The 24677-nt window shown below is 47.6% G+C and overlaps 1 protein-coding gene across 3 annotated transcripts in view; it reads right to left on the reverse strand.

Moving 5' to 3' along the window:
• Positions 1–24677, reverse strand: part of LOC119455757 (protogenin-like) — a 261095-nt gene that overhangs the window by 123924 nt on the left and 112494 nt on the right. Inside the window, exon 3 of one of the 3 annotated variants that reach the window (XM_049669239.1) lies at positions 14343–14431. The exons of the other annotated variants lie outside the window; for them this stretch is intronic. The gene's annotated coding sequence lies outside the window, so the exon portion shown is untranslated. The remainder of the gene's footprint in view (positions 1–14342; positions 14432–24677) is intronic. 3 annotated transcript variants of the gene reach the window in all.

Consider the following 24677-nt stretch of genomic DNA (forward strand, 5'->3'; position numbering starts at 1 on the left):
CACGCTGCGCGCAGCGGCTGTCGCCTGCGCCAACCAATCAGGAGCTCCTCCATCTTTATCTCTGCTCTTGCTCTTCCTCCTCGGCTCTTATTTTACGCTCCTTCTCGTTGCTGTTGATACTTTCTCCAGTTATCGCACGAGAACGCTATTCGTCCGTCCGTCCGTTCAACCAACCACCCACCGTGAGCGAATAAAGTTGTCGCTTAATAAAGAACGTCTGAAGCAGTCACGCATGCTCAGTCACTCTTTCGGATAGCTGGAAAATATTACTGCATTTATTATTATTATTATTATTATTATTATTATTATTATTATTATTATTATTATTATTATTATTATTATTATTATTAGTGAATCTTTCGTAGACTTGCCTCAAAGCCATGCCTCAATGTCACGCTTACTTCACACGTCGCATAACTTACGACAATCACGACCGACATGGGTCCATGTTGCTGATGTAACTGCCGTAATTCCAACATACAAAATTATCGTACGTATCTAACAGGAGTGCTCGTTCATCTACACAGATTGCGCAGAAACGCTTAAGAATTGCAAATGTAGTCTGCACACGCGCATGTAGTATATATACCACGGCAAGTGAACCGGCATTTATATTAACTCGTAAAGGTAAGTTTCCGATCGTTAAAGCGCCCCACTTAAATCGTCACCGAGGACGTTGCTTACACCGTTACTATGCGGAAAAAGTTGCAGCCGCAAGCGTATAGTTCGCGTGAACGAAGGCGGAAGTTGCAGTAAAACGACCGCGAGAGAACCAACTCGATGCCCCCTTAGGTCTTTCGACGTGCGTTGAATTCGAGCGCGACATTTGTCGCTGCGCTTCGTCCTCGATCAGCTCACCGGTACACATGTGCACTTCATATCGCGCCGCAGCTTTCGTCCGAGAACGTGTCACTAGATGGAGCGCTGGTCCTGTGCGATTGGAAATGGCGCAGAAACCGTAGAGCGTACTTTGTTAATCCGTCCAGAGGTCAATAAGGACGCAGTGATCCTTACGGAGGTTAATGAAACTGGCGGTGGAGAATAGAGATAGAGAGTGGGGGGGGGGGGGGGGGGGGGGGGGGAAATGACACGGTAGGCCGGACCAGTATTGCTGGCGAAATAGCAGGGAACATAAAGAATATATTTTAGGGCAGTAAATTTAGATCGGGACTTGTGGTTCGCTAACACGATGCGTGGGTCGACCTGAAGGGCTGATAAATAGAAGGTAAAAATACCGACGATGGTGGCATCCGCATTGGTAGCTATTTTCACCTATATATATATATATATATATATATATATATATATATATATATATATATATATATATATATATATATTTCACCAAGGTTTCTTCAGCGTACACCCCAAACTCGCTACACGAGCGCTCTGGTACATTCTGTATACGCTTCCGCGTTTGAAAAAAAAAAAAGAAAGAAAGACAGAAAAAGAAATGTACACAAAGAAGCAGGAAGTCGCAGGGGACCACACACAACAATAAGATGAAGCGCAACCGGAATAAGAGAAAGGTTATACTTGTGTGCAGAAGGACACGCTGGCTGGTTTACTTTTTTGATTCAGTGTTATATAAGGAACAGCGTTATCCGGTTAGTTCTCACCACAATAATAGCGTAATTGCGCCAAATTTTTCATTTGTTTTCAATGTTCTTTCTTTTGCGGTGCCGTCGCTCGGCGGCTAAGCGTTTTTCGTCACGCTACACCCAGCGGCGTCCCTAACCCCTTGTTCCTTACTGCAGACCGGTCGAAACAGATCACCCTGCCATGCGTCCTCGTCCGCCAGCAACAGCAGCATGCAGTTCACAAACGAGCGCGTCAGTTCGCAGTGAAACGCACGCGGCGGCGTGTATTGCGCAACAACGACAACGCTTCCCACGTAATCCCAAAGAGCGCGCCGACGCTAAACTATCAAAAACACACAGACGGGAAAACGGGCCAGATCTGCGCGATGGCTGAAGTGGAAGTGGCGCGCTGCAGCGTTTGCAAATCGTCCGTCGGTCAATAATAATTCCCACACGAGGCGGCAGCACTACGGCGCTCGGCCTAAGGTCCCTGTATGGAAAATACAGGGAACTTAGCTCGGCCCACGCACGCAGCCGAATCAAGGCGGCCCCCTCAGGATTAGGGTCGCGCATATATATACACGTGTGGCACGCACGCACGCATGGATGCACAAAAAAAAAAAAAAAAACACGCACACCAAGGCACGCAAAGCGATTCGCAATGAGCGCCCACTAAACACGATAATCGTTCACGCCCTAGGCGCGCCAAGTGATCGGCGGAGTGCGTCGGGGGGGGGGGGGGGGGGGGGGGGGATTCCGCGAACAAAGCCCTTATCGCCGAGATAGAAAGGGCAGGCCGAGAGTTATGGCCGCATGAGTAATGAGGTCGCTAAACAGTCCAGCGGAACCGATACGATTACGCACGGCCGCGGGCAAAGACAGTGCGCGCGCGCGCGCGCACGGCAGCATAAACCACTCCCGCCTCGCCAACTGCCGTACAGTGCAACAAAGGCTACGCAGCGCTCACGCGTCAGCAAATCAGTAACGAAGCGTGTTCCAATGAAGGGAGGGAGGAAGGCAACACTGAGCTTATTTCCATTCAGTTGGCGTCGGACAGAGCGCGTGAGCAGCGGCGGACAACGGAGGAGCTCTTCCGGTTTTCTCATACACGCTTGGCTGAGGCGACCGAAATCTCTCGCTGCACTGCAACTAATTGGTGAAATGCGCGTCCTCTCGCACGGGCGAAGCGGACAGTTTGGGGTGCACGCATCACTCCGTCTGTCTGCCTCTACGCACGCGCCCTGTTGCTCTCTCCACGACGATGATGCTCCAGAGTCTAGCCTGCTGGTCTTGTGACATTATGTATATTACACGTACTGGTACACCCGCTTCGCCGCCCCTTCCTGATGCGTGCATGTGTAGTATGTGCCTCTGTTATACATACACCAGAGCCACGAGTTCATTCCCTCGGCGGTGGTGATAGTTCTTTTTTTTCCCCTCCCCATATCATCATGATGAAGTTGAGGAGGAGGCGGTTGAAGGTCCAACGCGCCGGCGCATTAACAGGAAAGGGCGGGCGCAAAAAAAAAAAAAAAAAAAAAAAAGTTTCGAACGCTTTACCCGCTCTGTCCCAGATAAAAGAAAATACGAGAGAGAGAGAGAGAGAAAGAGAGATTGAGAACTGAAATAAATCAAAAAGCAAGCAAGCAGGAAGAAGATGGTGAGATGAGCAAGATGAGCGAGCAAGCCCTCTTCGCGACAGCCCGTGATATATAGCCCTGTGGATGGAGACTCGTCAGCGCAAAAGGCTGTCGCCATAGATGAAGAAAATATATATATATATATATATGCAAGAAACGAGGGATTGTGTAAGAGGAATAATACATAATCAGGGACGTCGTTGCCACACGTGTTAACAACTACCAAAATAGGAGAGAGAAAAGAGGCCATCAGAAATACCCTTCGTCGCTATATGGTACGCGCGATAGGTCGGCACCACCTTGCCGTCCGCCGCTTTAATCTAAAGCTTTATGATATGCAGAACATTACGATTGGCTGGTGTGTGCACTTACAAACAATTCCGGGCCTATATATATATATATATATATATATATATATATATATATATATATATATATATATAAGAAGCCAACAAACATACACACAAAGGTCAACATAGGGGAAATTACGTATACTTACTAATTCAAATAAAGACAATGATAACACATAGGAAATGAAAGTGGATGAAAAAACAACTTGCCGCAGGTGGGAAACGATCCCACGTCTTCGCATTACGCATTCTTACCATTGAGCTACCGCGGCGCCGTTTTCCCATCCACTTTCTGGGCCATTTATGTTTTACTATACTACAACTAACCCTCGGAGTGTTAGCCAGCGCCACCACTCACAAACCTTGGCGGCGGACGTGGAACATCCTTTCTGCCCCTCGGTTCCCTTTCTTCTCGTTCACTACACAACGAGGGTCTCGAATCCGGCAACATTGATGCCTTTACGTAGCATATGTGGGTTTAATGACCAGTTGCCTTCCCCCAAAAAGATCACGCACTCGTGAAGCCTGCGGCAGAAAGGATGTTCCACATCCGCCGCAAAGGCTTGTGAGTGGCGGCGCCAGCATGGCTAACACCATATATATATATATATATATATATATATATATATATATATATATATATATATATATGTGTGTGTGTGTGTGTGTGTGTGTGTGTGTGTGTGTGTGTGTGTGTGTGTGTGTGTGTGTGTGTGTGTGTGTGAGAGAGAGAGAGAGAGAGAGAGAGAGAGAGAGCTGCCAGCCTGCCTGCCCGCCTGCCTGCCTGCCTGCCTGCCATCATGCATGAAGTTCCTAGCGCCGCCGCCCGATGGCTCTGGAACCATGACATGGCCCCTCACTCCGCGCTATAGGTTTCAAAAACAAGAGCACGACTGATGCAGCGGTGCAAGACCTATAAACGCCCGCGAGACTGCGAACAACTGTCGACACGCCTGGCCTTTCCTCGCGGTTTGTGGCTTTTAGCTTGAGCTGACGGCATATACTTGAGTACAACAGACGACACGCAGACAGGAAAGTTCGGCATAGAGTTGTAAACACGCTTGACAGGCAACTCACAGCAGGATATTATCAAAAGAGCGAGCTGGTATAGTCACGTTTGGTACAAGATGTATAACTATAGCGACATTTATTAAAGAGCAAGACGGCGCATAAACACGTTAGCAAGAACTCAACGTATGTGCACATGACCCCCTTCGTGCGGCAGTTGAAAACACCACATTAATTGGCGGAGAAGAAACGGTGGTCCTAAAGAGAAAAAAATCGCCGCGTCGCTCAATTTCCTCGCAGGATATGCAAACTCTGCACAAGTAGTAGTAGTAGTAGTAGTAGTAGTAGTAGTAGTAGTAGTAGTAATAATTCGGTACGGTATATTTGGCCTGCAGACGCCTTCCGTGATGCTTGCACGGAAGAAACCCCGCAGTCGGAAAAATGTCTCCCGATGCTTAAATACCACAGGCTAACGTTAAATGCGTATTAAATATAAGAACATTACTGGATTCCTTAGATACAGATACGTTTCAAATACCGGAAAATTAAGAAGGAAGCACGCGTTGCGCACGACGATCATTACGACATAATTATGGCTTAACAAAAGTACTTTAAAGACATATCGGCATCTATGGGGTAACATGAAAGTGATAGGGCACGAAGGTAATATAACAACTGGGTGTATGGGTGAGTTTACCGTGGAATCAGAGCAGAGATACGCTTAAGTTTCTTTTCCGTCTTCGAAGCATAGCGTCAAGCCATATACGGATACGAATAACTTTATTCAAGGTATCCTGAGAAGCACCGCCCCTGAGGGCGACACCGCGGGCCGCTCCCACGCAGGGACGGTTAGGCCTAACATAACCTGCCGCATCGCAGGCTCTCTGGACAGCCCAAAGCTGACGATGGTATTTCGAGCTCTTGATGGCCGAATTCTACTTCTGTTCAATGATGTCATTATCCTCTCGTAACGAGGAACACCGCCAGAGCATGCGATCTAAATTGCATGTCCCCCCACTGCGAGCTAAAAACGTTCGGGAATAAACAGTGCATGAAGGCCGGACTAGGATAGGAGCGAGTCTGAAGCATCCTATATAGCTTGAGGTCTTGTGAGCTTTTTATGTGGTGGAGGAAAGATTCTTCTCTCCCGATAGAAATGTTTAGTGAATTCATTAAAGGTGAATAGAGCGTCACGGAACTCTTGCACATTGGATTGTCAAGCTATATCGAATACTTTATTTCAACGACGCACACCCGGCCCCTCCCTCCCTTCAAAGCCTTTGTCGACAAGTATATACCCCAACAACTCGTGGCGACAACGTCAACCTCACGCGACATCAATGCGGATATGGCCTGTCCACGATTCACAGTGGCGGCTAGTACTTTCTCAATTAGTACGTGCCACAAAGGCCGCTAAACTGGCCTGAAGCCCGATAAACAGTATCAACGCAGAAACATATACTTATGCATTTAATCACACACACACACGCACATATGCAGAAGACAAAGATAATGTTCAATAGCCTGGCAAGGGAACAAGAATTCAGGATCGCCAGTCAGCCTCTAGAGTCTGTAAAGGAGTACGTTTATCTAGGTCAGTTATACCCGTGTCACACGGGCACCCACAAACTCCTTTAGGATAAGGGAGCGCGAAACTTCCTAAGGGAGTTCGACCTCAAGGAAGTTGTGGCCGTGCCACACGGCCAATAACAAGTTTTCATAAGAAGCCGCCAGAGGCGCTATCAGCGGCGTTTGATGTTTGTAGAATTACAAAAATGTAACTTCTAGTTACGCTCGTAGCTATTATAATTAACGCTCCTTCCATAAAAAACGCTATTATATTTGGTGCGAAAAACATACACCTCGCTAAAAATCAAAGTGTACTTGCTAAACATAGCAGTGCTGACAGCGACGCTAGCCACCATGTGCTTCTTTGTGTTCCTTTGCGGCGGGGCGAGTATGCCGATTTGCACTTGAACGTTTATTTATTTCAACAGAACTGTTTTGAAAAACACTCGACATTATTTTTAATGCAAACCATAATTAAATTCTCAGCTTTACAACAACAAGCCTGGGCACGAGAGTACTCCCTTCAGCCGCTGAGGGAGATCGCCGATCTCCCTTGACCAAAAGCTCCGTTAAACTCCCTTAGTGGAAGGGCGACCGTGTGACATCGCATGCATCTCCCTCAACATAAAGACGACGGAGTTGAAAGGAGTTTGCGGATGCCCGTCTGACAGGGGTATTACTCACAGGGGACCCTAATCACGAGAAAGAAATTTACAGAAGAATAAAATTGGGTTGGAGTGCATACGGCAGGCATTGCCAAATCCTAACTGGGAGCTTACCACTGTCGTTGAAAAGAAAAGTGTACAATCATTGCATTCTACCGATGCTAACATAGGGGCAGAAACGTGGAGGTTAACAAAGAAGCTCGAGAACAAGTTAAGGACAGCACAAAGAGCGATGGAACGAAAAATCTTAGGACTAACGTTAAGAGACAGGAAGACAGCGGTGTGGATCAGAGAACAAACGGGGATAGCCGATATTCTAGTTGACAATGTCACTAGTTGACATTGTTGTCAACTAGTTGACATAGTTGACACGACGAGTGGTCGGTATCGACCACTCGTCGCGTCGAGTAATCAAAAATTGAAATCACACGCAAGGAAAATAATCCCTGCATAACACGGCCCCCGAAGGTAACGGCGTCCACTGGACTTTGGCGACAGACGCGTAGCCACTGGAAACCGGAACCAATTACACAAATCGAAACCCCTCCCCCTCCCCGCCCCTTTTTCTCGTACCTTTTTCTTTCTTTTATTTTCCTTTGTTTTACCCAGCCAGAAAAACGCCCATCGGTGCCCAACGCACACGCTTTTAGTTATATTTTTTTTTCGGTTCTCGTTCGTAGGCATCCATTTTCGAAGTGGAGGAAGCAAGAACCTATATACAAAATGACGCGCGGTGCTTTTGCGAACAGATAAACGAACGCACAAGGCAAAAAAAAAAATAAATAAATAAAATAAAAAAAAATCGGTGAGCGACGAGGAAAAGCCGAATGTCTCGGAGCCAAAGAAGAGTATAAGTATAGAAACAACAGAAGCGCCCCCTTCCTCCACAGGGGCGAATTGTACAACCAAGGCGGATTCTTGCAAGCCGGACCACCCAGAGGAGCGAGATCGCAGCTTGGACACGCTCGGCGGCCTAAACGTCCAGGAGCAGCCGCGTGGGATGACCAGCACGCAACGGCGCCCGAATACAAATGACCGGCCGGACTGACTGACGCACGGGTGCATTCGTGTCAGGGTATACGGGAACGACGCACAAACGTTGGACAGAGGTGGAGTTGCACGGGCGTAATGCGCCATTCACGATACGGGAAGGCGAACCCAGCGCCCATGCTCCCAGTGCCATCGACTACAAGAAAGGCAGCGAAAGCTACAGGCCACGTCAGGCGGTCGGAGGAAAAAGAAGAAGATTGTTTGCTAAGGGTGCAAGGAATCTCCATGCCGGGTGTGATCGAGGCATGCCACGGACACCTGGAGCTGAATTCGCAAAGCTTCTCGTTTCCAAGAGCTCTGGGTCATTCGTTGGCTGCAGCCTTCGCTAACGACATATATGCCCAACATCACGATTGACTGGTACTTGCTCTTACGAACAGTTCTAGCGTAAAAAATTTATCGTGAATAGCAGTTCCGAAACTATTCAACGGAAGACCCGTCAGCGTTCGCAGGATACGCTTCTTGGGAAGGACCACGCGTTATGAAGTATACATGCGTGGACTGATGTAGTATATAGTAGAGCACTGCACGGGCTCGGGCTTACCCGGAAGCCCGGGCCGGGCCGGGTAGAGCAGTTTTTTCACGGGCTCGGGCCGGGCTCGGGCACGGCGTGTGCTTTTTGACCCGGGCCCGGGCCGGGCTCGGGCTCTCTGGTGGTGTGCATGTAACGTGCAGCAAGTTACTCTCGGGCGTCTCAACTCTGAACAACATGTATTTTTCGGTCTCGGGCCGGGCTCAGGCCTAAGGTAAAGGGGTGGCGGGCCGGGCCCGGCGGGTAACGTAGATTATTTCCGGGCCCGGGTCGGGCCCGTGTCTCGCCATAAACGTTTTGATCGGGCTCGGGCGGGCCGCCCTACGTAAAAACGGGCCCGGGCCGGCCGGCTCGGGCTGAAAAAATCGGCCCGTGCAGTGCTCTAGTATATAGTACGCGCACCCTTACCGCGTGCAAGACGGCAACAGCGCCAACGAACAAGTAAACGGCGGACAACAACGACAACACTACATAATCCGGTTATTTTTCAACCGTGTGTTCTTTTTTTTTTTTGGCACACTTGCCGCCATGCGTTTCGTATATACCAAGCACAACCTGAGAACACAACGGACATAACCTGGGGCCCACCAGGTTCGGGACACACTTGCCCACTCTGCGCCGCTAATCCCTCCGTGATCCCCTTCCAATAATCCGAAGTCGCGCACAGGGGATATCGGGCGACAACGCGTGAACCGACAGTTCTTCCGTTTCTCGTGTACTACACTGGAACAGGGAACACGGTGTGGGAAGCGGATGCAGGGACACCAAAATGCACAACCGGTGCGAAATCGAGCGTGAGGACATCAGGACGCCCTGTATTATAGTATTCAGGAGAAGCAGCAGCACGTAGCCCTTGCATAGCGTCAGAGAGGAAGCTAAAAGGAGTTGGGTCTCTCGAGCTTGTTCCCTGCAGCAGAACTAAGTATGTGAGCCACAAAAGCTGGCGAAAGGATCACTATCTTTTTAAATAAAATTAATTTTAGTTAGAAAGGATGAATCTCAGCCAAAGGCTCACGGACACGAAAGATTGCCCTCGCAGCCGGTCAAGCGGACGCCCCACTCTTCGGGCTTGCGTGTCATGCGAAGTGATCGTGTAGAATGGGCGGTTAAGATAGTGCTGCTGTTCGCTAACGAAAAGATCCTGCTCCTTCATGAGGCGCCGCCTTTGAAGAATAAGAAAATGAGCTAAAGAAAACACATGGATAATAACTCCTCAAAACCTTTTTTTCTTTATTATTTTCTCAAAGGTCTCTCTAGCTGAGACATTACGGAAGCAGCAAGAGCAGCTCGCCACCGATGGAAGCGGCGAACGTGTCACGCGGAAGAAGCAGCGATCGGAGAATTCGAGATTAAAAGAGAGAGAGAGAGCAGCAATATTTCTCAGAAGGACATTTGTTTGCGTTTCGCCAATGGTCGCTTCTGGTGAACGCACGCGTCGTCGCTGAGCAAATAAGTGCGGCAGTGCGTACAACTGCGCAAATGCTTTGCAAAACCATGCGGGCACTTTTCTATGACGTCAGAGCTCGAACAGCGGACAGCCAAAGGGATGAGGAAGCACGCACAGGCTGTGGACGCATAGCGCACGCAAGACACGTGCTCGCCCGCACGCTTCTACTCAAAGGAACGGGGCGAACACCTACACGCCCGCAGCAGGGATGGGGGGCATGCAGCACGCTCGCTTGTATTGAGCTCTCGACGTGCATGCTCAGCCTGCTACCTGACTAAGAGCTGCAGCCTATCAGAAAGAGCTGGAGCAAAACCTACACGAAGACAGAGAGTATAGAAGAAAAGCATTTGCGCACATCAGCATGCTGCACTGTCTTCAATGACTCGGTGTGTGTGTGTGTGTGTGTGTGTGTGTGTGTGTGTGTGTGTGTGTGTGTGTGTGTGTGTGTGTGTGTGTGTGTGTGTGTGTGTGTGTGCTGTGTGTGTGTGTGGGTGTGTGCGTATGTGTGTGTCGTGTGTGTGTGCGTGTGTGTGCGTATGTGTGCTGCGTGTGTGTGGCGGTATGTGTGTGCGGTGCGTGGTGTGTGTGTGTGCGTGTGGGTGTGGTGTGTGGTGTGTGCTGTGAGTGCGTGTGTGTGTGCGTGTGCGTGTGTGTGTGTGTGTGTGTGTGTGTGTGTGTGTGTTCATTCTTTACTTTCTTACTTATATTAGTCATGCATCCCATTTAGCACATTTCTCCTTAAGCACTCGTATTCTATTAGTTTGCTGCTGCTTAGGAAATGGAGGAGGAGTGCTAGGGGAAGCACGTTCTGCCACGGAAACCGTGACCGCCTCACTTAAGGCCGATGCACTTGAACTGTAGTCAGCGGTAAAAAGGAAGCCATCTGCGTTAGGCGCAATTGCCCGGCAGTTGTCTCCGCTCCAAGTATCGACCAAGCGTATAGTGGCCCAACTTGGGCGATCTCGATAGGAGAGCCGGCGTATTCAGCACGACATGAATACGCCTGATTATTGGCTTGTGCTCCTCGCAGTGGATGCGCGCCATAGTTGACGGTCGTCAACAACTACACCATCGCAAACTACGCCAGCAAGACAGGCAGGAAGAAGCGAATGAAAGTACTATTTTTTTTTTTTAGCATTCTTAGACGAGGTAATTACAGCGCATCGACGTCAAAAAAAAAAAAAAAAACTTGAGTGTACGCAACATTGGATGCACGTTAAAGATGGCCGGACGATCCCAAATAACCCAGTGGCCTCCCACCACGGCGTCTTTCAAGTATACCCCCAGGATTGCGTTCGTACGCTAAGCTGTCAATCAATCGATTAATCAACTCGTTCATTCATTCACTGGAACAACGTATGAGAACCACTGTTAACGACGCGATTTCCGAAAGATGTCCCATAAACGGGACAGCTATAATCAATGACTAAGTTGGTACATATAGATTGGCGCATAGTCACTCGAACGACAACAGCGCGAACGAACGGAGCTGGTATTCTTGTTTCGATCGAGTGATCACGCCTACTTCCCGTCGCTCGTCTTACATCAATCGCTCTTGCAGTACAGCACGACTACTTGTAAACTAATCAAGCCAGCGCAACAGCCAACTATATCACACCGCAGAGTATGCATACGGCGGCGCTCTTTCTGCCCGTTTGTTATTTTTTTCGCGCTAAACATTTGACACCTATCTCATATGGCACGTTTGCACCATTTGAAACATTGACACCTATCTCAAAGACATGCCGCTGCATGCTGGCCGGATAAGAGCTCATTACCGAGCCGAGAGAAGGTCACCGGAAAGTCAAAGTGAACTTGAAGAAAAGCTTCGCGTTCCGCCCTTGCTCGAAGCTGTTAGAAAATGAAAAAAAAAAAAAAAAAAAATCCGGAGCTATCCAGGAAGTGGGACGATATACGCGTGCCGTGGCTCCTAACGACGAAGTCAATAACGGGCGATCAATGTTAGACGAATGCGGACGGGGTAAGTGCGCGGAGCGCTTGCGTCACGCGGAAGCCGAGCGCACTGCCGCGCTCCGTTCAGAAGGCGGCGCGACTGCAGCGTATACAAATGCAGGAAGCCGCAGCCGGCGCGCGTGAATTGCAAGCCGCTGCTGACGTGCCTTGCGTCTGCCCACGCAATGTTGTGGAGCAAGTGACGTGTCACGTGCCTTAGTAATAGAGAGAGAGAGAGAGAGAGAGAGAGAGAGAGAAAGGTTATTGGTATCTGGAGAGGTTAGCTATATAAAGACAGGCCAACTGGAAGTACCTCTGGTTATCCTCCCTGCCTTTCTATGCATCCTTTCTCTCTCTTGGTACGCTACTTCATTTGAGATGGTGAGGGAAGAAAGCAGGGAATGAGAGAGAAAAATAACTAAAAGTGCATATACATGAATACACACACACGGGCGAAATGCACTACCTCAAAATGTATTTACAGGAGACGAGAGCAAATCGCGATCGAAAACTTCAATTCCGATCGGGCTGAATCGCGATAGCGGTATGTTAGTTCCTCCTCCTCCTTTTCCCTTATACGCGCGTCCAAATCGCCGTGCCCCACAAAGCCGCTGCTTCCTCGAGTGTGTGCGCGCGAGAGAAAGACGCGAAAACTACGCGTATAGTTTTCCCGTACGCGACGCACGACGCGGCGACGGCGGCAAAGCGAACCAACCGACCCGGGCGCGAAAGAATCCCCGCGCGCGACAACACCAACGAAGAAGGCACCGCACCTATATATCGTCACGCTCCGACGCTTGCTCTATACGCGGGCGTGCTTCGCTTCGAGAGATGTCATTGCCGTTAGGTTCGCGTTTCCTTAATGCGTTCTCTTTCCCTCTCTCCTCTGGGCCCATCAAAGGAGACCCTGTTTTTGTATCTATCATTTTTCTATCCCTTACACTCAGCCACTCCCACGAAAACATCGCTCAGGCGATTGGTGTTCGCCGACCATATACTACAAAAAAAAAAAAAAAAAAAACATTTCTGAACATATCTGAGGGTACACTGACCGATTGATTAACTGATTGACCGAGTAATCCCGTTTCCCGACCGAAAGCAACAACTGTGACCATGGGAGACTCCGCGTATTCGAGGGCTCCAATTAATATCGAACACTTGTGGGTTCACGCGGCCCACCTGCGTTTTTTGTATCGCTCCCCGATCGGAAGGCAGACAGGGGCCGTGAACCGAACCACTATAGGCTTTGTGATCACCGGAACAATGACGCAGTCACACAGCCACCACGGCGAGTATAATATCTGAAGGTATACATATACACCCACACACTGCACCAAGTCTTAACCGAACTCGGGCGAGAAACGAAAGTGCGAAAAGTTAACTGATGCATTATATACACCGCCGGTTCGGCGCTATATGCATATGTCGAAACTGCACGTTTGTCTCGAGATAACTTATTTGAAAATTGCCCTTTATTTTTTCCCATACAACAAAATTGGAAACGTGGAAGATTATATACTTGCAAGCACTATAACTGGCTTCAAAAGTGTACTTGAGCCGTGTGCAACCTGATCGAGGTAATTCATTAAATAGTTAGTGAACAACTAACTAATTGAGAGGCCCGACAACTAACTTATTGAGAGGCCCGAATCAACGTCGCGACAATAACGTGTCGCCGAAATAGAAAGAAGAAAATACACTTTGAAACACTCGTACAACAATTGTGTGCTGCGGTTTTTTTTTTTTTTTTTTTTTTTTAATATGGACCGTACAGCTACGCCTGTTTACTATACGCGTATACTATATACTCCCGCTCAGAACATATGCATAGTACATTCAGCGTAAGCTGAATGTACTATGCATATGTTCTGAACAGGATATGCTTAGTACATTCAGCGTAAGCTGAATGTACTAAGCATATACGTTAACGTATATATAGACATATAACGTATAGGAGGCATACAATGCCTATACGTTATGCATATGGGCATGCATGTTCTCTTCGATTATAATAGACAGTATACTGGAGTGGGATGTACTGCAGCCTCCCGAATTTTTAACTATGTCGCGGGAGCGTCGACCACGCGCCATTTTGGCGCCTTACAATGGCGGTAATCAGCGAGAACGGCAGAAGTGCGCGCACGCGCACAAATCACTCTCCGGTGCAAGCGTCATCTCCTACGCTGTTCCCTTCAGGACGACGGGCGCCCACATCCTATTGTGCTGACGCGTTATAGTTATAAACGCGGGAGGCTATATACAGCACCGTTGACGTCAGCCAATCAGGAGGCCGATCTAGTGAGCCCAATTGCCGCTGGCGCCGGGTGTCTGTCCAGTGTCGAGCGCAATTGAAGAGCACGCCTCGTTTAGCATATCGCATCACGTCCTCGCTGCATTACCGCGACGCACAACGAATGGCTTCGCCGACACGGACCACTAACGTACGTCGCGACGTACCACGTGACGCGCGCCGTGTTAGTGAGCTGTAAAACGACTTTGTCTGGGCAGGACATTTCTCTCCCTTTCGTCGTTATAGCCTCAGACTCACCCGCAGTGCGAACAGAGCATTCTACAGACAAGTCGACAGACCAGAGACGGCCTGAAGGTCGTGGCAGGAGGGGGCTCAGCCAAGCTTACCTGCAACGAGAAGCCAAAACAGAACGGCACTTTAAAACAAACGCACACTCTTTGTTCCACAAATATACGACAGTTTGCAAGTCACCAGACTCTATGATTATAGAGTTTGTTAAAACTTACTTATAAGCAAAAAATAAATAACGGCGCTTCTTTTTTGCGTAATCTACAGCTAATCGTAAAGACAAGCCGCAGATCACACAAGGACTATAATGAACCTTATAGAAAGCGCTAGCATACAAAACAACATATGACAACCAACCTTACAAAGATTACTTTAGCTGCGCCACAGAGATGGATAACATTTTCTTTATTGACGGTGCCATACAAAGCTCCACTTTATTCCACTTGGTTCATTTCATGGTGCTAGCTCACTGCTGCCCCTAGTTTTTTGGGTGAGTGTGAATGCGTGTGCGTCCCCCCCCCCCCCCCTCTTTCTCTCGTCCTTCGACAACTTAATTGTTACATATTAAACCTGTAGTAGCATTTACCAAGCCTTTCGTTCGACAAACCAGCGCGCACGTACTTTGACATACCGGTTTGTATGTATACGGTTTTGTCTTTTAATAACGCAAGCTGTGTCCACGGTGGGTTGTCTATAAGTGGAGTGAATAACGTAAGAGGGCAGTGCGTATTCAAGAGACTCGAACGAACGGAAAATTGGGCGAGTCGGTGTTGGTCCATGGTAATGGGCAGCGCGAATGACGATGACTGCAAGAAAGAACCAGACAGGACGAGCGCCGAACTTCCAACTGCATGCATTTTACTCGAAGAGAACGAGCGTTTAAATGCGAACAAGAAAAGACACGCAAGCCCACATAAACGCCCGCACAAACGAGGTGCTTGCAAAATCGTGCATCACATGTAGTTTGGGCCTTGCAAATGCGAGGTGGTACGTGTATGCCGTCTATACCGATTTCCTGCAGGCGAGTACATATGGGTAAAACTGGGAGATGCATAAATATACGACTAAGGAAGCACCACGCACTCTTACTTGGCCTTGCACTACAAGAGTTGCGGTCAATTGTGCGCCGATTTTTAGTGATGCTGACGTGATTTTCCAGAAAAAAAAAAAAAAAAAAAGGGCGCGCGAGCTGGTATAGAGGCATACGACATCACTATCACTTCTAGAAAACGAAATGACCTTGTCGGAAAAGGGCGTGCGCTTATAGTTATTGCGACAAGAAGGCATTTTGAACTGTCAAGATCTGTACCTGCCCGCTTTTAAATTGTCTTTTACTCTCAAGTCTGTGTTATCGTCGTGGTTTGTTTCCCTTTCTTTTTCTTCGTTTGTCGTATTATTACTTTTTGTTCGCATCTAAACAAGCGTTTTCTTCGAATAAAATGTAGTTGCAATTTATAGCGCTCGTCCTGTTCGGCTCTTTACTCCTCCTCGTGGTTCAAAAGACTACTAGGGCTAGCTGTCTGCACAGCACAGCAGCAACATTCTGAGCAGTTCATCTCGCATGTAGGAGATTCAAAATATCATATTTATGTTCACTACTACTGTATTATGTAACTTAGCACTGTTAATATGTATCTCCAGACATGCTATTGTTTATACGCGCATGACGTCATGTAGCTGATCAGCTCCCATTCATGGGGGGTTTGTGCATGGGTTCGTAAATAAGATTCCTTAGTCAGAGAAGCCCAAATGTGTGACGGACCACAGTACCGCTCAGCTATAGTGAGCACAGTGACAACTGAAGCAAGGTAGCGGAAATGTTGCTTGCCAATGCCAAAAACGCAGGCGTATATATGCACCGTATTGTTGCGACTAAGTAACGCCAGACACAGAAGAAATTCGGGAATTCAAATGTCTCGATGAAAGAAAAGAGATGCCATCATAATCGTTGTCGAGTCAGCTAGCATTCTTTATCGAATAAACAAAATTTTAAAAAATAAAAAGAAAGGGAAAAAAACTCTCATTCATTTATCATGATCGTCATCAGAATCAACAGCCCCAACATGGACCATGCACCTTAATTAGGCCCACTGCTGACGAAATCTCAGTCATCCACGTGCTGCTACAGCCGACTGCCAGACTATGCCCGCATTTTTTTTTTAAAGTTTATCGCTCCGCGTAACCCTAATTAAAATCATGATTATATTCTTGGGTCTTGCGTGCCAAAACCACGATGCCGTATCGCGGGACTTTGGATTAATTTTGTCCACCTGGGTTTCTTTACGTGCGCCCAATACGGGTGCGTTCTTGCATTTTTCCACTGAAATGCGGCCGCTGCAGCCGGGATTCGAACCCGCGCCCTCGACCTTATCAGCGCAACGCCGAAGCCACTAAACGCAACCACGGCGGGCCTGCAAGGTCCGTGATTCGAACACGACTCCCACGCCGCAGCGCCCCGTCGTTATCGCTGGGATCAGCCGCTCAGCGCGCCGGGTGACAAGAAGATTGAAAAAGCAAATGATCGAACGTTAAGAAATACGTGCCAATGCAGGCTTTGGCGGCCGCGCTTTCGGAACGCAAAACACGCTCCCGCATTGAGACTTCGGTTTCACGCTATATATAAGCAACCGCAGGTGGTCATAAAAATTAATCCGAGAGCTCGAGCGCGGCCGCCCTTCACGCGTGCAGCTTTTAGGTGACACAGAGGTCAACCTATCAATCAACGCGTATATATATATATATATATATATATATATATATATACATACACGCGGTCCCAGTTTTCCTAAGCCTACTGATATATTACATAGCAGCGCCCTGCCAGCGCAGGAAGTGGGGGGGGGGGGGGGTTCGCAATTACGGCTTCAATCAAACGGAGTTTTAATTACGTGTCAATGTAAAACAAGTATACTCTCAACCGCTCTTTCTCTCATCGTGCGTTCCCACGAGAAAGCGGCATGCCGCGAGCGTGGGATCGAACGCGCGACCTTGTGCTACGTGATGCGCGGAGAAATCCGATACACCGAAACGGTCGGCGTTCACGAGCGCTGGCGCGGAATGACGTCAACGCCTTATAGTATTTGTATAATTCCATTCTGGGATCAATCGTCTCCGCCAACGCGCTCGGATTCGCGGAAGTGGTGCAACAATAACAGCTGCGCTCGGCCCAAAGAACAGATATATGTACCATGGCACATATACGCAATCATGCCGCTCTTTGTATATGCATTATCAATGCACGCCTTCAGTTCTCTACAAGATCAACTCAGGAACGATTGCGCAAAATATTCATCACTGACATAAAGTTCGATGCATGCGGAACATGTATGGTATATGAAAGTAGCTAAAGCATATTCTTGCCGTATAAGCTTGCGCGAGAATTGGCACCAATTTAATCTAGAGCGTTGAGTCGTCACATGACGACGAAAAGCGCACGTACACTGCGTTTCTAAATAGTGCGCGTTGATATGAAAATCAAGGGCGCATGGCGTCAACATGACAATTCCTTTACCATACGATGTTACTTACTCCTTTTTCACATCTGTGTTTAAGCAAAGAAAAGCTATTTTTACGACAACATATATACACACACACACACACACACACACACACGAGGCGATTAAGAACCGACTGGGGAAGCGCTAATCTCTCTCACCTCATTAACAATAAATCTCTCTCTCTCTCTCTCTCTCTCTCTCTGCGCAAAAACTGACACCACAAAGAAAACACGACACACACAAGCGCCTGTACGTGTCGCGTGTTCTCCGTATATATATATATGGTGCATGTTTTTGCGCCGTTAAAGATAATGTACTCACAGTAAAACAGCTCCAACTTGCACAGCAATAAGTCAGGCCTCTCGAACGAAGTACATATATACTTTTAATGTAACAACTAGAGCTTATGAGCTTCAAAATTTATGCAGTAGAACGCACGAAAACGCCTTCCTACCAATTATTACACTTTTTTCCCCCCTGCTCTATGCCGTATATACGTACGGATTTGCGCACACGCGTTCGTAAGGGCAAGCGTGTAAAACACACAAAACTTATCTATAGCGGAACGCTAAATTTATGGAACGTCAAAAACAGATGGAGCTTTGCCACACCAGCGATGCCATGCACTGTTACATGAAAATAAATGGTCCAACCATTTGCTACAGCAGACGCTATACATGAGTAAATATAGAGCAGCTTTCTGGTTTTATTCGCGTAGTTATTATTACGTTAGCGAGCCAACTAAATTGAGTACTATATTGTCAAAGAAGAAGAAGAAGAGAGAAACATACAAGACCACCATGCGCGCGCTGACAACGTTAACCATGTAAATTAAAAAAAAGTGAAAATGAAATGTGTTATGATAAAGATTGCAACTGTCATGCCAGCATGTCCATATCCCGATACTTCGCACTATATAAAACCAGTAGTAACTTTAGAAAACATGGAAGCCGTACCAAATACAATATTCACACTAACTATAGAGGAAAGGACAACAAGGTTCCACATGCGTCATCGTTGTTAAATAAACTATAATGCGACGACATTAGCGTCGCGTATAGTTAAAGAAAAGGTCAACCATGCACTTCACAAAGGACGTGCGCTGAAGCAATAACAGTAGACGCACGCAAGCTCTGCAGTGAAGAATTCAAGCGGTACGAATTATGCATTTTTATTTCTCTCTCTTATTTTTTCCACATCGTTTATCATTCTACAATAATAATACCTGTATTATTTAAGCGTGTTAATATTTTGGTTATGTGCAATAATAATACCTGTATTATTTAAGCGTGTTAACATTTTGGTTATGTGCAATGGAATAAAAACGGAGCATTTTTTATTCGCTGCGATGAAAATTCATCAAAAAATTTCTTGGCCGCGCTGAATTATCTTAATAATGCAGTATTTTAATAGCTGTTTCGTTGTGTACAGTTATCTGGTGGTTATATATAGGATTACGTAATACAGGCGCCGGGTTGCTCCAGCTGACAACGTGAGCACGTAGTGGCAGTACCACGATGGAAAAAATCGATAATTGTGTGCGTGTGACTGATTGATTGATTGATTAAGTAAGATAGATATAGGGGGTGGGGTGGATGAGTATCACACAGAGGAATTAGGTCGAAGTACAATACCCTAATAAAGTGTTGACTCTCTCATACTGAGGTCGATGCGCAATAATCAAAACTCCCTATAAAGAGAACAGTGAGGTTAAATAGACGGCATGCCTCATCCATTACAGTCAGAGATCATCATCAGCCTATTTTTATGTCCACTACAGGACGAAGGACTATTCCATCGATCTCCAATTACCCCTGTCTTGCGCCAGCTGATTCCAACTTGCGCCTGCAAATTTCCTAACTTCATCCCCCCACCTAGTTTTCAGTCATCCCCGACTGCGCTTCCCTTCCCTTGGTAACTATAGACCCATTCTGTAAATCTAATGGTCCACCGGTTATCTACCCTACGCATTACATGGCCTGCCCAGCTCCATTTCTTTCTCTTAATGTCAACTAGAATATCAGCTATCTCCGTTTGCTCTCTGATCCACACCGCTCACTTCCCGACTCTTAACGTTACCCCTAGCATTATTTGTTCCATCGCTATTTACGCGGTCCCTAACTTGTTCTCGAGCTTCTTTGTTAACCTCCAAGTTTCTGCCCCTATGTTAGCACCGGTAGAATGCAATGATTGCACACTTTTATTTTCAACGACAGTGGTAAGCTCCCAGTCAGGATTTGGTAAATCCTGCCGTATGCACTCCAACCCATTTTTGCATCTCGTGGTCTGGGTCCCCTGTAAGTAAACGACCTAGATAAACGTACTCCTGTACAGACTTTAGAGGCTGACTGGCGATCATGAATTCGTGTGTCCTTGCCAGGCCACGTTTGCATTTGCCTTCCGCATATTAATCTTCAATACGTCAAAAGACACAGCTAGCGCAACCCACAAAATCGTGCGCGAGATTGTGGAAAACAACGTACGTGCCCTATAGCTAGGCCACGGGACTCGCGGTGTCGCAATTATCTGCGCCGTCTCGGGCGTCAAAACAACACGCATCGTATACAGCTTTCACTGCAGCGCTAATGTTATTTTGAAATATTTTGCTTCCCGTTCGCGCCTTCAAGCACATTTAAGTACAGCCTATAGCGCGGCTTCTAGCTTCTTTTGTTTTAGCCTTCTTTCTTTCTCTCACCTTATACTTCCAAAAACCTTCTCAATGAAATGGCATCCCCTTTACACACCACAACGATATTTTCCAGCCTCAAAGAACCAGCTCACCTCCCTTCTCTCTCTCCTCCTCCTTCTTTTTTTTTTTTTTTCTAGAACAGGGAAAAGGCAGCGAGTGTTTACTCGAGAGATCTCAAAAGCACGGCGACCTCGACGTCGGTCGACTCAATAGGCAAACCGCTTCACAACGTGGTCTTTCACAACGCCCTCCTTTCTATGAAAAGAGGACCACAGCGATAAAGGATAAAGGAAAGCCGACTACGAGGTGGTGGTGCGACAACAACGTCGACGAAAAGGCACATAAGCGCCGAGGAAAAAAAAAATCACAAAACAAGGAGAAGAAGCAGGAAATAAAAGAAAGACACGGGCGAGCCGAGAGAACGTATAGAGCGAGAACGGGAATAGAATCAAGTAAGCCAGGCGCGGAAACATACACGCGCATGATAGAGCGGAAAAAAAAAAAATATTATAAGCTCTCGAGTTCATCGGATGACGTAACCGACTCTCTCTACAGAGAGAAGCAAGCGAGAAATAAGAAGAGGGGGAAAAATATAAAAAGAGAGGGGAGGAAGAGTGTCCTGAGGAGATGCAATGAGAGAAGGGCAAGTGCAGCGGAAGGGGGAGAGGCCGATTATATAGCCGTGACATAAAACCGGCGATCGAAACCGATGCCCGTTCGGTGAGCGCAAAAAGGAGAGAGAATACATGGACGTGCTGGACGATTGTGTCGCATTTCGAAATTGCCCGACACGTTACGCAAGCGCAAATACAGATATAAAAAGAAAGAATATAGACTCAGTGAATAAATTAAAGAAAGAAAGAAAGAAAGAAAGAAAGAAAGAAAGAAAGAAAGAAAGAAAGAAAGAAAGAAAGAAAGAAAGAAAGAAAGAAAGAAAGAAAGAAAGAAAGAAGTGATTCGACGGGAGGAAAACGGATGTCCATGCAAATACCGCAGACCGTATATAGAGGTACCTACAAAAAGATTACTCGAGGGGAGTCATGCGAAAACGTTTACAGGAGTTGAAACGCACGGCAGTTCAGCCAGAACGGGAACTATGGGTAATACATGAATTTGCCTAAACTGCGTCCTCTTACATTTTAGTACAAAGTAGGGCGTTACATAGCTCCGACAATTCGCGAAGGTGGTGCATCTCGCGGCGGCATACGTTTAGGAAAACTGGTAGCTTATTGGGCGACAAGAGACCTCTTCAGTGTTCATTTATGCTATATATCCCATCGCAACTGAGTGCGCCGCTAATAGGAGTCGTAAGCAGCGGTCCCTATACCGTACTCGTTCCTGCTTCCCAGATTATCGCCGCCTATGCAGCAGCGTGCTTGCATGCGAAGCGCCAGGACCGGCGTTCAGGTTTGATTTTTTCAATCAAGGACGCTAACGAGAGACACTAAATTAAGTTCAGAAAGATAAAATATCCTCGCACAACTGCATTTTCGTTAATTTGGCGCGAGGATGCTGATTATCAGAAGAACGACATATATATATATATATATATATATATATATATATATATATATATATATATCCTGCGTTACTATATGGTTGCCGGGAACCGGGTAAGTGACGAACCAGCAAGCAGTAGCACATCTCTAAAGCCCGTCTAATAACCACAGAGACTTTTTCCTTTCTTTTCTGCATGCTGTGATGTGTGAACGTGCAGAAAGGAAAGCTAAGAGCCACATTTTCTTAAATATAGCAAGAAAATACGATGATAATAATAATAATAATAATAATAATAATAATAATAATAATAATAATAATAATAATAATAATAATAATAATAATAATAAGTGAGACTCGATCTCTTTCCGGATGCAAGAAAGCGGAAGCTTCGACCTTTCGGCGCCGCCGCACCAAAACAAGAAGTTGCGGCAAAACCGGGCCAAGGTCAGGGAGGAAATTTAAACGCGCGGAGTGGAATCAATATCTTTCCGCCTACTGCGCTTCCCTGCTAATGGTTTTTTTTTACTCGGAAAAAAATTAAAAAAAAAATAAAAAAGAAAGACTCGAAAGAACGCGCAGCCAGACAGACAAGTATAGGTTTACATACATCTGAACACGAGCAAGAGGGAAAACGAGAAGAACGCAAGAAAGGGTAACACGAGAGCAGACCGCCGAATATTTCTGAAACGCCCGCTTTCTTTGCAGGCGTGGTGATGAAACATACGGAAGTAAAAATCGTTCCTGAAAGGTCGTGCACGGCCCGCGCAGCTCATCCGGAGGGCCGCTATATAGGTATAGAAAAAATATATCTCGCTGAGCATTGTCGAGCGTCCGCGATCAGGTTGAACACTCTCTCTCCTTCCTTCCCTCAGTGTAGGGTAGCAACCCGAACGTCGGTCTCGTTAACCCTCCCTGCCTTTCCTTTCTTCTCTATCACTCCCTCACTCCCCTCCACATGCGCATTTAAAGCAGCGCTGACGGCATCGTAACTGCCTAACCTTGAGGTTGAAACCGAGTATCTATCGTCTGGCAGAATGAGAGAACGCAGACATGTACTCAAATATAATTATTACGTACCCAAACGCGTAAAAAACAAAACAAAACAAAACAAGATGCGACTATATGACAATATTTCAACAGTTCGCTAGCGACTCACTTCCGCGTTTGCGAGGCGGCCCCGCACCACGCCATGGCGAGTTTATTTTAAATAGCCAGCCGGAGCTAAACTCCGATTTCTTCACGCGATCGCAAAGCTTTGGATGAGCTGCATGCAACCCGCGCGCGCGCGTGCAGCTTTAGGGACAGCGTGGCCAGAGCAGCCCTTCAGCACCGTAGCCGCTCAACAGGTGAACCCTGCAGAGCCGCACTGAAAAACGGCGATGGACGAACATTCACAGCTGCAACATGACGCGCATACGTTCGTGCTTCTCGCGCCGCGCGGAGAACGCCCCGGAAGGGGGTGCTTTACGTATAACGACGCAACTCCGCGTGCAGGTGCAACGAAATCTCGTGTCGGCCAACCATGGACAACGAGATTCGGCTGCGTGTTCCAGCGAAGGGAGGAGGAGGGCTCGCCCATTGCCTGGCTACAAACCTTTCCGTGATGCTTCCATTTTATGCCGATAGCAGTTATATGGACACTCCAAGCGGATTTCTGCCGTTGGCGTCGCCGTGTTTTAATCGGCTACCAGAGGCGGACAGTGGAGGAGTACTTTCTACGGGAATTCTCTGACGCGGTGCACATGAGCGCAATCAGGCGGGATGGAGTATACCGGTCACCTTTCCCCTTTCCGTTCGCCCTGACAACTCTCGCTTGATGCGTGTCCGCCATTGATACAGTTACCACAGTTTTTTTTTTTTTTTTTTTTTTTTCCCTCTTCCGATGTCCTACTTCTTCCTCCATCACCTATCCGCCTTTCCTTCTGGTTCTCTCTCTCAGTCGGCCAAGTGCGCAAATATGGCGACGAGCAGCGCGCTCTTCCTGGGGAAAAAAAAAAAAAAAAGCGCGGTATATCCTTATGCATGCCGCCGGCAAACGAAGGTTCCTCGAGCACTTCCCCAAAGACGTTCGCGAACTCGCACACGTACACGAAGCCGGCAGCGATGCAGGGAAGCATGGCTCGGCGCTTATCACGGCCGCGGGGAAAGTCAAGGTTCACCGGGACCCGATCGATGGCAATCCACGTTGGCGGAAGGAGGGCCGCGCGCGGTCCCGCAGCAGCGTCGATCGCTTCTGCGAACTCGACCAGCTGGGCCATCAGAGCAGTGGTGGTGACCCCGTGACCTTTTTTTCCTCCCGTGGGCCGCGCAGCGTGCGGACCTTGACTGGCGCTGCCGGGACCGCAAACCCATGCGGCCGATGAGCGATGACCGAAACTCCAGCACGTGGGACGACGTGAGTGTGGATGACGCGCGCCGCCGCTGTTGTACGTCGGCAGTGGCATTTCGGAACCGCGCTGCTGCGGTCTAGTTTGTCGGCCACTCTAATTGGGGCCCGTTTCATTCTCTCTAATCAAAGTGTACGTGCGTGCGCGTCCAGGGGACGAAAGACGCCCGTGCAATATGCCTGCGGAGTAGAATGCCGCATTTATACAGTCAAACCCGGATATATCGAACCCGGAAGTATAGTGGAAACCGGATATAACGAACAGCAGTAAA

The sequence above is a fragment of the Dermacentor silvarum genome, chromosome 6, assembly GCF_013339745.2.
Source record: "Dermacentor silvarum isolate Dsil-2018 chromosome 6, BIME_Dsil_1.4, whole genome shotgun sequence".
Taxonomy (NCBI): Eukaryota; Metazoa; Arthropoda; class Arachnida; order Ixodida; family Ixodidae; genus Dermacentor; species Dermacentor silvarum.